Raw genomic sequence first — 13,272 nt, 5'->3', positions numbered from 1 at the left:
AAGAAAAATTATTTAACTTAATTTTCTTGTAGACGTTCTGAACTCATTTCTGTTTTCCTAACTGCGATGCAATCTCAGATCAGAATCCAGCTGGATACTCAATTAATCTATTATATATTTTCATATACCAACAAATCACAATATACATAATAGTAATTAACATTTATTTAAAACAAAATCAAAGAAATCCAAAAAAACACGATGACGAAGCATCCGATATCTAACCTGTTCTGGTGAGTGAATCAGAGTGCAATAACGGAAAAGATTCATGGAAGCAACGGTTCATCACAATAAACTGAAATCGCAGTTGTGTGTTCCTAAAAAAATCAAACAAAAAGCAATCAGATCGTCGAATTCATGAATTGTTGCGATATGATGAAGGAAAAGGAACAAAAAGTAGACCTTTTGACAACGAAGAAGGATGCCTCGACGTCCTTGCGGTTCTGCAAACGGTAATCGCAGAAAGAAGAGAGAGAAAGCGTTAGAGAGAGAGAGAGATAGAGAATGGAATCGATGAAGGGAAGGAGATTATAAAGGAACGAACCCATTGGGAGAGGTCGATGTTGAACTCGTAGAAGGTGACGTGTGCAGCGGTGATGAGGATTTCCTCGACGAAGGGATCGATGCGCTGAAGAACAGTGAGGTTGAGGAGCTTGGTGCTATGCTGGTCGAGATTGGGGATGAGCTTCCCGTTCTGAGACATTATGGAACCGCAAACACAAACCCTAGAATTTTGCGGGTTGGGTTTGGGCTTTCGATGTGTTCTGTGCCTGAGAGTGAGAATGGAAAAGGGGGCAGGGTTTAGGGTTTGAAGCAGCCGGTTCTGTTGGCTTTTACTAGGAAGAAGGAAATCCATAGAGAGATTGATACACCGAGACGATGAAGGAAGGAGGAGAGACAGAGAGTGAGAAACTTAAAAGGGAGAGAGAAGGAGCAGCGCAGAAACAGAGAGAATAAGCTTTACCTTTAGCAATCTACTTCTTCATTATTTTATTTCAAATTAACGTGAGAGCGACACCTGGCTTAATGAGCCACGCCAATTATACAAGTAGTAAATAACGCTGAGTTATAACATAAAGTGCCGAGTTACGGTATATAATGTCGAGTTATGACGTCGAATTTGTAACTGCCGTATCAGATCTATTTTCAAAATATATAATAACATAAATTTTAATTAAATTTAAAATCAAATAATTATGTAACTAATTATCTATTTTTCTTTTTTGTTGCATACATGAAACATACATGTATAATAATAATAATAATAATAATAATAATAATAATAATAATAATAATAATAATTGCATGTGAATAGGAGATAACAAAATTATAGATTTCTGGACGCAACTTAATATTTAATTGACATTCTTGTTAAAATTTCAAGTCAACCTAGACGGAGGACTTGATTTAACGTATAAATTCAGAACTTAGTTCTTGGTGTATACAAAATTCAAGGAAAAATTGTTGTATAATATTATTGATAATAATTAGTTTTTATTAAAATTATATTAGTTTTAATTATTTATTTTATAGTGTATATTATGATACTTATAAATTTGATATCTAATTACTAAAAAAATAATTAATTAATTTTTAATTTAAAAATATTAAAATTAATAAATTTTAAATATTTTATTATAAAAAATGATAAAAATTAAATATTAAATAATAAATATAATAAAATTAGGATTATGAATAAAGTTTGAGTAAAGAACTTTATTATTACAATTTAAATATTTAAAATATTAAATAATAAATACTATCATAAGACAATAGTCTTGAATGAAACGATAATATTTTAATTTTTTTATTATTACAGTAAGACTTTATTAGGATTATCAATTCTTTCAACCCAACAAATACAAGTATAACAAGTAATATCAAGGAGGATTCGATTAAAGAGCTCAATACTATGTAGTAATGTTGATAGGTTATACTTTCTATTTAAGATTAGGTAATATTTAGACAAACTTATTTATTATCCTCCTCATTAATTTAATATTATTATTTAATTTTAGTAGATCAGCCTATTGATAGGTATTAGGTTAGGATTACCAAATCTAATTTAGTGTACTTTAGATATTTTTTCAATATAATAAGATCTTTGTCCTTATTTATATTACTACATTTTGAATGAAAATAATATTATTTCTAAAATTTTAAATATATGATGTTATCATAATATACATGTCTTTTTTTTTTTCCAAAGATATGAAGACTCGAACCCGCAACTTCTTAGATGAATATGGAGAGATTATCCCATTTGAGCTATTATTCATTGGCATAATATACATGTCTTTATTGAGATAGATCTAGTACATGTTTATTTCTATTTTATTTGCTATTTGAGTACAAAGCTATTAAGTTTGCACATACAATAAAAAAGTTTTTAAGTATACCGATGATCTTGATTATATATAATATATATTTTATAATTAAGATTAATAATTAAAATAATTAAAATATCGATATATTAATATATTTAAAAATTTTTCCATACAATAATACATCAATTATACTATATTAATAAATTAATGCATAAATTTATTAATACATCAACTGTACTATATTTGCTATTTGAGTACAAACAATTTAAAATTTTTATTTTTTAATTAATTTACAATATGACAAATTATTATCGTCCTAATAAATTATTTATTATAATTTTATTTTGTAATTGGCTACTTTGCTTCTAAAAGAAGAGTTAGCAAGTAAATTATCGGCGTGGGATTTTGTTGTAGATGGCCTTAAGCTTATGCAGCGGTACGAGGGCATCGTCACTCGTGGCTTCTGCCGCTTCTCTTCCAATTCCAAAGAGTCCTTTTAATATCTTTATTTGATTTGATAAGAGATGCTTTCTCAGTTTTCATAGCCTCAATTGGTTTTTTGCTAATGGAAAGATCTACCAACCAACACCATGAACGAAGCAGCAAGACAAACCATATTGTTGTTCCAAGCTTTTCTTACGCTTTCAACTATCCTATTAACGAGCTCCATTACCTGAAATTCGAAGAAACTCAAATGGTTATAAAAAAATACAATTTAACACTTAATTTAACAGGTCAATAGAATTTTACAATAATTAACAACATAATTTAACAATTTAACATTGAAATTAACGGAATTTAAAATACCACCTAGTGGATGATGGTGGCGCAGAAGCAAAGGACACCGGCGAAGGAATAAGACAACACCGGCAAGACGACGCATGAGGGATAGAGGGAGAGACGAGTTGGGAGGCAGAGATTGAGAGTGAGAGAGGCTGCGAGTGTGTAGGGAGGAGGGCAACGCCAAGCGATGGTGAGATGAGAGAATGGAATATGGAGATGGAAACAGCGAGAGACGAGAGTCGAGATTCAGGGTAGATGGCTAACTGCGGTTAAGGTACTTCGGGTTATTTCAGAAATTTCACTTTGAAAATTATTTAACATAAATTCAGCAAACAGATCTTCAAAACTGAAGGAAATTTATAAACAAAATAAGGATGTGTTATTTTATAGGGACAAGTGTTTCTGTTAATTAAATTGGCTTAATATTTATAAAATTTATTTTCATTATTTTTATTTATTTATTCATCTAAATTTTATTGTTTAATTTAGTTAGATTTAGTTAAAAAAAATGTACATGTAGTATTTTCAATAAAAAATACTATTAGATTTATACTTCATTTTTTTTGTGACAAAATATACAAATTTAAAAAAAAATATAATTACTATGTATGAATAAAAAATCAGTTATCAAATCAATTAGAATAGATCATTAAAATTTAAAATAAATCATTTCATCTCTTCATAAATTTAAAGAAGGTCAAATTTAAATATTTAATTTGTTTTGACAAAGACAAAAATCAACTATCAATAAAAATACCAGAAGATTAAATAACTATGCCATAAATTACATTCTAAAAATAATTTAACATAAAATAGATTATTTTAGTCCACAAAACAACTAATTAACAATCATAAGTGAATTTTAGATTATAAGTGTCTAATTTTTGGACAACCACGTAACTATAATATTTTTGCAATAATAATGAACTAAGTGTACAAAAGTACAGAACATGCACAATACCGGATTATAGTGTTACTTGTGACATGAGTATTTGTAGTAATCTTTTAATATTATTATCTAATTATTGTCAAATAAAAGACATAAACATCAATTATAGATTTAATGTCAATTTAATAGCAAATATTCACTTCATCAAATTTCAATTTGACTTAAGTCAATTTTTTATTTAATAATTTTTTTAATTTATTCTTTATGAGTACTAATGTACTCAATTTGATTTAAAAATCAAATTCTATGTTTGGAATAGATATACATTAAGAGATGATTTTTTGGATTCACAAATAAACAAAAATAAAATTCTTTTAATTTTGAGAAGATTTTATTAGAATTGAAACAATATGATGTGTATAAAAATGAAATTTTTTTTTATTTTCAACATTTCTAATGCATTTATATTTGAATATGCTAAGATGAGATTCTGAAGAAATTGAATTGTTGTGGTGGTAGCTGTATATGCATATTGGTTAATTTTATGATATACAGTAATGCGTCTTTTGATATTGTGGCTATGTTGATGCTTCTTTCTTTAGTTTTTTTTAAGATACTTGGTTATATTTTATTAATTATTAAAAATAAAATATAAAAATGTGCAAAAATAGAACAGTGTAATAAAGAGTGAGAATCTCTTAAAATAATACATTAAATGTATTCATTCAACGATGATATAATATTGAAAATATGAAGAATCTAGAAAAAGAGAAAATAATAAGTCGTATTGAATGAAACTAAGGTTTTTTCATGGAGACGACGAGCAAAGATGATGTTCTTTGGATTTTATACAGCAACTTGATAGGAGTTTGCTAGAATGGCATTGAAGTAGAACCTTTAAAGACTAACTTCAAATGATGGTAAGGAATTGAGGATTTCGACACTATGAGAAAAAGCAGTAATTGTAACAAAAAAATATTACAAAAAATTTGAATTTTTAAATGAAAGGAATTTATAACAAAAAAAATTGTTACAGGGTTGTTGTAGTATGTCTCGTTACAAAAAATTTTTGTAACAAAAAAAATAAAACTATTATAATACAAAATAATATTTTGTAACAATTTTTTAATAAAAAAATAAAAATTTATTACAAAAGTGGTAACAATTTTTTACCTTTAAAATATTTTCGTAATAATATATATTTTCTTAATCATAAAATTGTTAGAAAAAAGAAGTTTTTAAAATTATATCATTGATTTAAAGTAATACAACAAGATAAAAACATTTCAATAGTTGTCATAATAAAAATTTAAACCTGAACTTCCAAAGTAGCACACCATCATCTCCTGTGTCTAGAAGAACATTTTTTGGTGGATTTTTGAAGGCACTCCTCATTAGTTTGATACAACTCATAGTGTTGACGCAATTTTGAGCGCCAACTTCGGTAAAAAATACTAGCCTTAGATAAAATCATTTTGTGCATTACTTTTGTATCTGCTATATCAAACTTTTTCTACATAAGTTTGGTCAAAGTTAGTTAGCACAAATAAAGATTTAAAATAAATAATAGCCGAAAATGTAAATATGTATTACCAAAATAATGTCGCATATTTTTTGTTTGACATCATCTGCAACTTGGCTCCATTTCTCTACATCCAAAGGAGAATTTTTTCTTGTAACAATACCCACTTTAAACGCAAAAAGATCAGCATTGATGCCATTAGATGCTAAATTATTCAAAGACATCAGCAATTTCAATTTTTCAGTTGTCCTTGTTTTTAACACCTTGTTTGTTGCAATCCCACGTGAAGGTCCCCTTTAATCAATACGCGACGAAACAGGGGCAGATGCTAGTGCTAAAAAGGGGGTTGCTGGTGATGAAATGGGGGTTGCTAGGGCTGGAGCAAGGACTGTTCGGGATGGAGCAGCTGTTGGCGCTGTAGAACTAAATGTAGTAGTCCTTGTTTGAATCGTTTGACGAACCATTATGATACGCAATCTACAATAAAACTATCAGAGATAACATGAAGGAAATGAAATAATAAAACATATACATAATTTAATACATAATTATACCAAAAAAAAAGCACATCAACAAAAGTGGACATGATTAAAATATATTATATTTTTCAAAAACATTAAACAAACGGAGCAAAGAATGGATAACTTAACAATTGCAAATATGATGTGAGTTCCTAAAGTTTAACTACTTTAAACTCAATCACCATCACATGCAAAAAGTGGATAACTTAGCAATTGCAAATATCTTGTGAACCCCAACATAAAACAACTAAAAACTCAATCACTATCACTAACACTAGCATTATCTTGGCCTATAGAGATAGGCACATCTACACTTGATCCTTCTATATCACCTCTGCCCAATTCAATAACCAAATTGATATCACCCAAAGATGATACTTGATTAAAACTTTCCATTTCAGCTTGTTGGTATGCCTCTTCTTGCTTGATATCTTGTTCCGGCACATCATATGTATTACGAGGCTTGTACCACAGTAGACCAGTTAGGTCTTTTAATTGCCTCTACCTAGTATACTTGCTCAGCTTGACATGCTAAAATGAAAGACTCATCCTTATATCTAACATATGTAACATCCACATTTATGGATCTATATTCATCTTTACAATATCTCCTACTTTGATTTCATCCTATTGGAGGAACATCAAACCAATCACACTTAAATAAGATCACTTTATGTTTTTCCACATAATCTAACTCAATAATAGCAGTCAACATGCCATAATAATTCACATCACCAGTCAATTCATCTCCCTTCACAACTACTCTACAATTTTGAGTCTTCAAAGATGCTTCGTGGTTTTTGCTATAAAATGTAAAACCATTGATATCATATGTTTTGTAGAAATGTGTACGACGATCAGGACCTCTTGCTAGAGAAAGTAGTTGATTGTTAACCCATGCACTTCTTACGTTGTGTTGATCTGAAATCTACATTAAGGAATATAGATTAAAACTAAATATTGTCAAATGACTTTTCAATTCTACAATAATCAAAGTTGATTCATTTACCTTCCTTTTAAACTATTTCACAAATTGATCCTTGTGCCTTTTCTGTAGATTTTTAGGATTTTCTCCTGTTAAATATGCCATATGCTCATTAAGTCATGGTTGAATTTTTTCACAATTTTTCAACACATATAATTGAGCTTCTCTATGCTCTAAGATACTAAGTTCCTTGTATGACCCTTTACAACTAAACTGGCTAACAACTTTGAAAACAGATACGCCTTGCATAGATATAACTCTAGCGGTTTCATCCAAATATCTTGACACAAGGGTCACTGCTTCTTCAGAGATATAACCCTCAGATATTGAACCCTCAGGACGTGCTTTATTTTCCATATAACTCTTCAGTGTGCACAAATATCTAAAATTGAATATTCAAGGAAGATTAGAAATCTACATAATGAATAGTATAATGTAGATTCTAAGTTATTATTAAACTCAAAAGGCTAACTTTTTAACAGAGTACATCCAACGATATTGAACTGGTCTGGCTAACTTAGCTTCATGGGCAAGATGAACGGTTAGGTGAACTATCACAACAGAAAAAGCCGGAAGAAAAATCATTTCCAATTTACAAAGTGTTGTTGCGATCTGAGTTTCAAGTTTGTCTAGAACATCCATCTTCAATTCCTTGGAACAAAGCTCTCAAAAGAAAATACTTAGATGTATAACGGTTCACAAACTTTCTTGGGTAAAAGCTCATTAATTGCAAGTGGTAGCAATCGTTCTGATAGGACATGGCAATCATGGCTCTTCAAGCCATAAATTTTGCAATCTTCAACATGCATACATCGACCAATATTTGATGAATATGAATTAGGCATCTTGAGTTCTTTCAAGAGCTGGAAAAGTTTTTGCTTTTCATTCTCTTTCTTGGTCTTTGACAATGTAGATTTGGCTATCAGCATCACAAACTTGTTGCCCACTTTATGAGGATGAAGGTCTTTCTTAACACCCATAAGTTGAAGATCAAGTTGTGCATTAAGATTCTCCTTTGTCTTTCCATCTAAATTTAACAATATGCCCAGAATATTATCAAAGACGTTATTCTCTATATGTATTACATCTAAATTGTGGCGCAATGGTAATGTTTTTCAATAAGGTAACTCAAAGAAAATGCGTTTTTTTCCCAATTTTCAGCTACCTTGTCATGCTCAGACTTCTTTCTCTTCTTAGTATAGTTCCTAAACTTTGTTTGCTCAAAAGTCTTGTATTCTTCTAAATTCTAAGAAATCATAACTAGAAAGTGGCTTAGGTGCTTCACCAAGTTTCTTGGTATTGTCAAAAGAACTCTTGGTTTTTCGCCATCGATGATCATGCAGCAAATAGCGGCGATGACCCATATAACAATGCTTGTGTCCATGTTTCAGCCTTTTAGAATTAGTTTCTCTGTGGCAACATGCATACGTTAGTACACCTTTAGTGCTCTAACTAGATAACATGGCATAAGCTGGATAATCATTTATCGTCTATAAAACTACAATAAACAACTGAAAATACCGTTTTTGAACCACATCAAATGTTTCAATACCATCTTCCCACAATTATTTCAACTCTTCAATTAATGGTTATAAGTATACATCAATAGAATTGCCGGGGGATTTAGGGTTTGGAATAAGTAAGGATAATATCCAATTTGAATGTTTCAAAACCATCCATGGAGGATAGTTATATGGAATAAGAACAATTGGCCAAATACTATATGAAATAATCATAATGCGAAATGAATTGAATCCATCACTAGCAACTCCAAGCTTGATATTTCTAGTATCAAGTACAAACCCTTCGTGCTCCTCATCAAATTTCTTCCATTTTATAGAATTTGCCGGGTGTTTTAGGACACGATCATCAAGCTGTTTCTCTTTATGCCACCTTATTGCTAGTGATGTTTCTTCACACATGAAGATCCTTTGGAGCCTAGGTTTCAACGAAAAGTATCTTAATATCTTCTAGGGCACCTTCTTATGAGAGTTATCCTTTTTATTCGTCTTCTCCATCACCCATCTAAATTGCTTGCACTTTGGACATTCATCAAGATCAGCATATGCTTGCCCCCAAAACAAAAAGCAATCCTTCACACAAGCATCTATCTTCTTGTAATCTAATCCCAAATTTCAAATCACTTTTCGAGTATCCACTACAAGAAAAAATACTGAGTACCATCGGATTTAACAGCGAATTTACCAAAAAAATTCGTCGGTAATACGTTTATCGTCAAAATTATCGTCGGAATAAATCCGACCGTATAAACCTCGCCGGTAATTATTTACTGGTGGATTTTTTCATCTGCTGTTAATTACCAACGGAAAATTTCTGCTGGTAAGTTTACCGTCAGATTTATATTATTAATTAATAATTAAATTAATAGTTACTGGAAGATGTATTCGACGGTAAAATTAAATTTTAAATTTTAAAAAAATTTGTTTAAAAACTAATATATAATTTTAAATATTTAAATTTAATAATTTCTAAACTAATAAATCAGAAAATACAACACTAATTAACTCAGATAATAACAAATGTAGAAAATTGACAACAATGAATAATAAGTCAATAAAATATTTAATGGCCTCAATAATAAATCATACAAATAATAACAATCAACTAATTAACTCAGAAAAATCTAGAGGGTATATTAAGATTTAACCATCAAGTAATAAGAATAATACAACTACCATGCCTTATTCCACTAAGAGAGATTAGCTATATAGATCAAATGCCATCATAATATTCTATCATAAACCATGTCTAACGTTAAATACTATAATCTCAAGCTACAAAGACACTACTAATAACTAAGTCAATATTTTAAGAAATAAACAAGGACTGCAAATTAGATGGGTAAGTTGAAAGTTGTTACTAACTCGATCACCAATGTTACATTGATTGTGCTCATCTTGGGCCGATGTCAAATCATATGATGGTTAACTCAAGGTAATGTTGCTTAAAAAGTTATCTCCGTCCATCTCTTTGTACTGATGGTCTTTATCTCCGTCCATCTTATCAAATTCCTTACAGAAGTTATTAGAACTTAGTTATTGATCATTTGAATTCATTAACATAAATTTTGTGGCATGGTTTAGTCAAGAAATCAATTACCAGAAGTTCCACTAGCTCAATAACCTTAGCTTGCAGATCTGGTAAAACTTTCAAGTTGAATTGAGAAGACATGATTTTTGGATACGTTTTTCAATTTCACCAAGTATATCACATATAATCCAAAATAAACTAAATAACAACTGCATCAACAAGCATACGATTTTTTTAGAACTTAGAAGTAGAGAAAAACAAGGAAATCCACTAAGTGCTAAATAAGATTGCATATAACAGTGCTTGAAGTTGGGAGCTTGTCTCAGAAAGATAGTCCATATTTTACCTTTTCTCCGGATTTCTCACAACAAGAATATCAAAAACATACTTCAATGGCTCGTAGCACTCTTGTACAGCATAAAACATGTACTTGTCTTTTGTAATTTTTTTAGCAAGAATCTGAAAAATTGTGACATTTGTGAGGAAAATGAAGACTGTAGAAAATAATTGGTCATTCCCTAGTATTAGTATTTGATAGTCAAATCAACCTATGATTATTTTCAACCAACTCAATGCTCTTGTTATTTATGCTTCAACATATGACACTTGATAATACAGTATGTAATGCACTCTGGATCAATTGCAATATTAGAATATGTTCCATGGACAAACCAAAGAAATAACAAAGTAAACCACAAGCATAGTGCAAACTAACCACAACATAAAATTAACATTAAGGCCATTGAAACTCAAATTCTAACAAATAACTTGCATCAAATATTCAAGCAATAGTAACAGTACTAGTACTATCACTTGTATAAATTTAAGAATAATTATTGTCTAAATACCCAAGCACTGAAATAGATAACCTTTCCAATCCAAAATCCTTTAACATTCTACAATGAATGTTATCTGAATTACGAAACAGTTGTAAGATGATAAAAATTATGGAAGGAGCAATAAAGAATTTACCTGAATGGAGCAATGAAACAGCTGTGGGCAGAAGAACCAGAGGCAGAGGTGGACCTGAAAGGTGGTTCAAAAAGGGATTAGGGAAAAAAAAGGGTTAGGGTTTTTTATTAAAAAATGAAAACATAATGGAATAGGAAGAGGGATGAGGACGACCTACCTGGACGACGGAGGAGAGACACAGCTTCAACGATAGAGGGAGCGGCAGTGGCAGCTCTTCCAACAGTGGCGGAGACCGATGGAGTAACTCTGTTTGATGCAACGGAACACGATCCAGATAACTTGACACGAACTTTAGAGGAGAACAAAGGTGGGCAGTGCTGGTGGAGGGTGGCCAGCGGGGCTTCCAGAGGATGTTGCAGGGGAGAGAGAAGAGATAGGAGAATAGGGGAGAGAGAAGGGTGTTCTCGAAAGTGATGGGAGAGGGCCGCGCATTTTGAATTTAGATCAGGTTTACCGGCAAATAAATTCGACGGTAATGCATTGCATATGACTAAAACGTAGCGTTTCATTAATTGATATTTACCTGCAGATAAATTCGACAGTAAATCCATAGTAATCTTGGTGTCAGTTTTTCTTATTTTCCCTCCAATTATTACCAATGAATTTACCGTCGAAATATCAAATCCAACGGTAACCTTTTTATCTGATGAATTTATTGCCAAATGCGCCGGTAAACCCTCCGCTAACGTTCGACACTAAATCTGACGATATTCAGTGTTTTTCTTGTAGTGATCGTAAAATGAAGTAGGACATGTATTTTCCTTTGGAAATATGCTTTTTAGAAAGAGCAACAAAGCATCAACTGAATTGTTGCTCCATCCATAGCGACATTTAATTTGAAACAACTTAACAATGAAAGATAATCTCAGAATTTCACTGTCTAGATAAAGGTTTTGCTCAACATCCTTCATTAGCCTCTGGAACTTTTTTTCCCCTCGTGAGGTTCTTCTGCTCTATTATCATCTATGTTGATGATAAAATCTCTCAGCGTCTCCCCTAGTGTTTTCCCTCTAAAGATGTTATACAACATATCATAAGTGGCAAAATCATTCTCTCTTTCACAATCAATCTCATTTAAATCAAATATATCTATAGTTGATGTATCTTGAAGACTCTCACCATGATGCAGCCGTGTTTTGTATGAAGCCACTATCCCCCATTGGCACACATGATGATGAACTTCATTTCTAAGTTTGAACAAAAGATTATTGCATTTGGGACAAGGACAATATATTTGATTTTTCACACCGGGTTAAAAGAAGGCAATATCCAAAAATAATTCATCGAGGCACTTCCTAAACTCAGGGATACGTCTATCAAAATTAATCCAATATTTCTGGTAGTTGACCAATGGACTAATTTCTGCAGGAGATGAGAAACGGATGAGAGAAGGATGTAAAGAAAGAGTGGAAAAAATATAAAACTAAATTCTGGTAGCATCACAACAACTATCACTTTCAAAGGGCACTGTCTAAACTAAATTCTGAGGCGATTCTCTATAACTCCCCAATACAAATTATTCTAATTGAATGCATTGTAAAAAACATAAAATTAATAAACAAATTGAATTAATATTTCCATGTTAATAAGGATAATGTAGTTACCATAATAAGACACTCAATTTACAAACACAAAAATATAAGCAAAAAAAGAGAATCAAAATCATAGAACAAAGAAGCAAAAATCAATATCAAAATAATGGAACAAAGAAACAAAAAATAGAATCAAAATCAACTTCCCAAATAACCAAAAATCAGATTATTAAATAGATTACACAACAATATTTTTATAGATGACGGAGGAAAAATGTTGGTAAAGATTTTCACAAAAGTATCGCGTTGCAAGTATAGTCTAAACCGACAATTAAACCTCAATCAAAATTTAATTTGTTTGTCACTAAAGCAAACCCAATAAAAATAAACCGAAGTATTTAAACATTGGGTCGTCTCTCAAGGATTTGCAGGAAAGTGTAGTTATTATTGGTTATGGGAAAGTGTATTTTTGGATTTTTGAAATAAGAGACAATAAATGTAAACAACAAGAAAATAATTAACAACTAAGAAAAGTCATAGCAAGGATTGATAATTGGAATTCCTATCCCTATTATCATAGTTACTTGTGATGGTAATTGCCTTTGTTCTCACTTAGTTAACCTCTAACAATTAAAGGTAAGTCAAGTGAGCAATTCAACTTGAGTTCACAAGTCCTAATCAAAGATTAGA

General features: G+C 30.8%; 1 long non-coding RNA gene across 1 annotated transcript; it reads right to left on the bottom strand.

The window, feature by feature from the left end:
- Positions 1-2,454: 2,454 nt before the first annotated feature.
- On the bottom strand, positions 2,455-3,442 carry LOC140182578 (uncharacterized). Its single transcript, XR_011878467.1, has 2 exons — positions 3,138-3,442; positions 2,455-3,000 (listed from the first exon to the last, which is right to left on the bottom strand). It is a non-coding gene; the product is annotated as an uncharacterized lncRNA (long non-coding RNA).
- Positions 3,443-13,272: the final 9,830 nt, after the last annotated feature.

This window comes from Arachis hypogaea, chromosome 20 (assembly GCF_003086295.3).
Source record: "Arachis hypogaea cultivar Tifrunner chromosome 20, arahy.Tifrunner.gnm2.J5K5, whole genome shotgun sequence".
NCBI classification, from domain to species: domain Eukaryota; kingdom Viridiplantae; phylum Streptophyta; class Magnoliopsida; order Fabales; family Fabaceae; genus Arachis; species Arachis hypogaea.
Note: the sequence above shows the minus strand (reverse complement) of the source record. Positions and strands in the feature narration are given on the sequence as shown.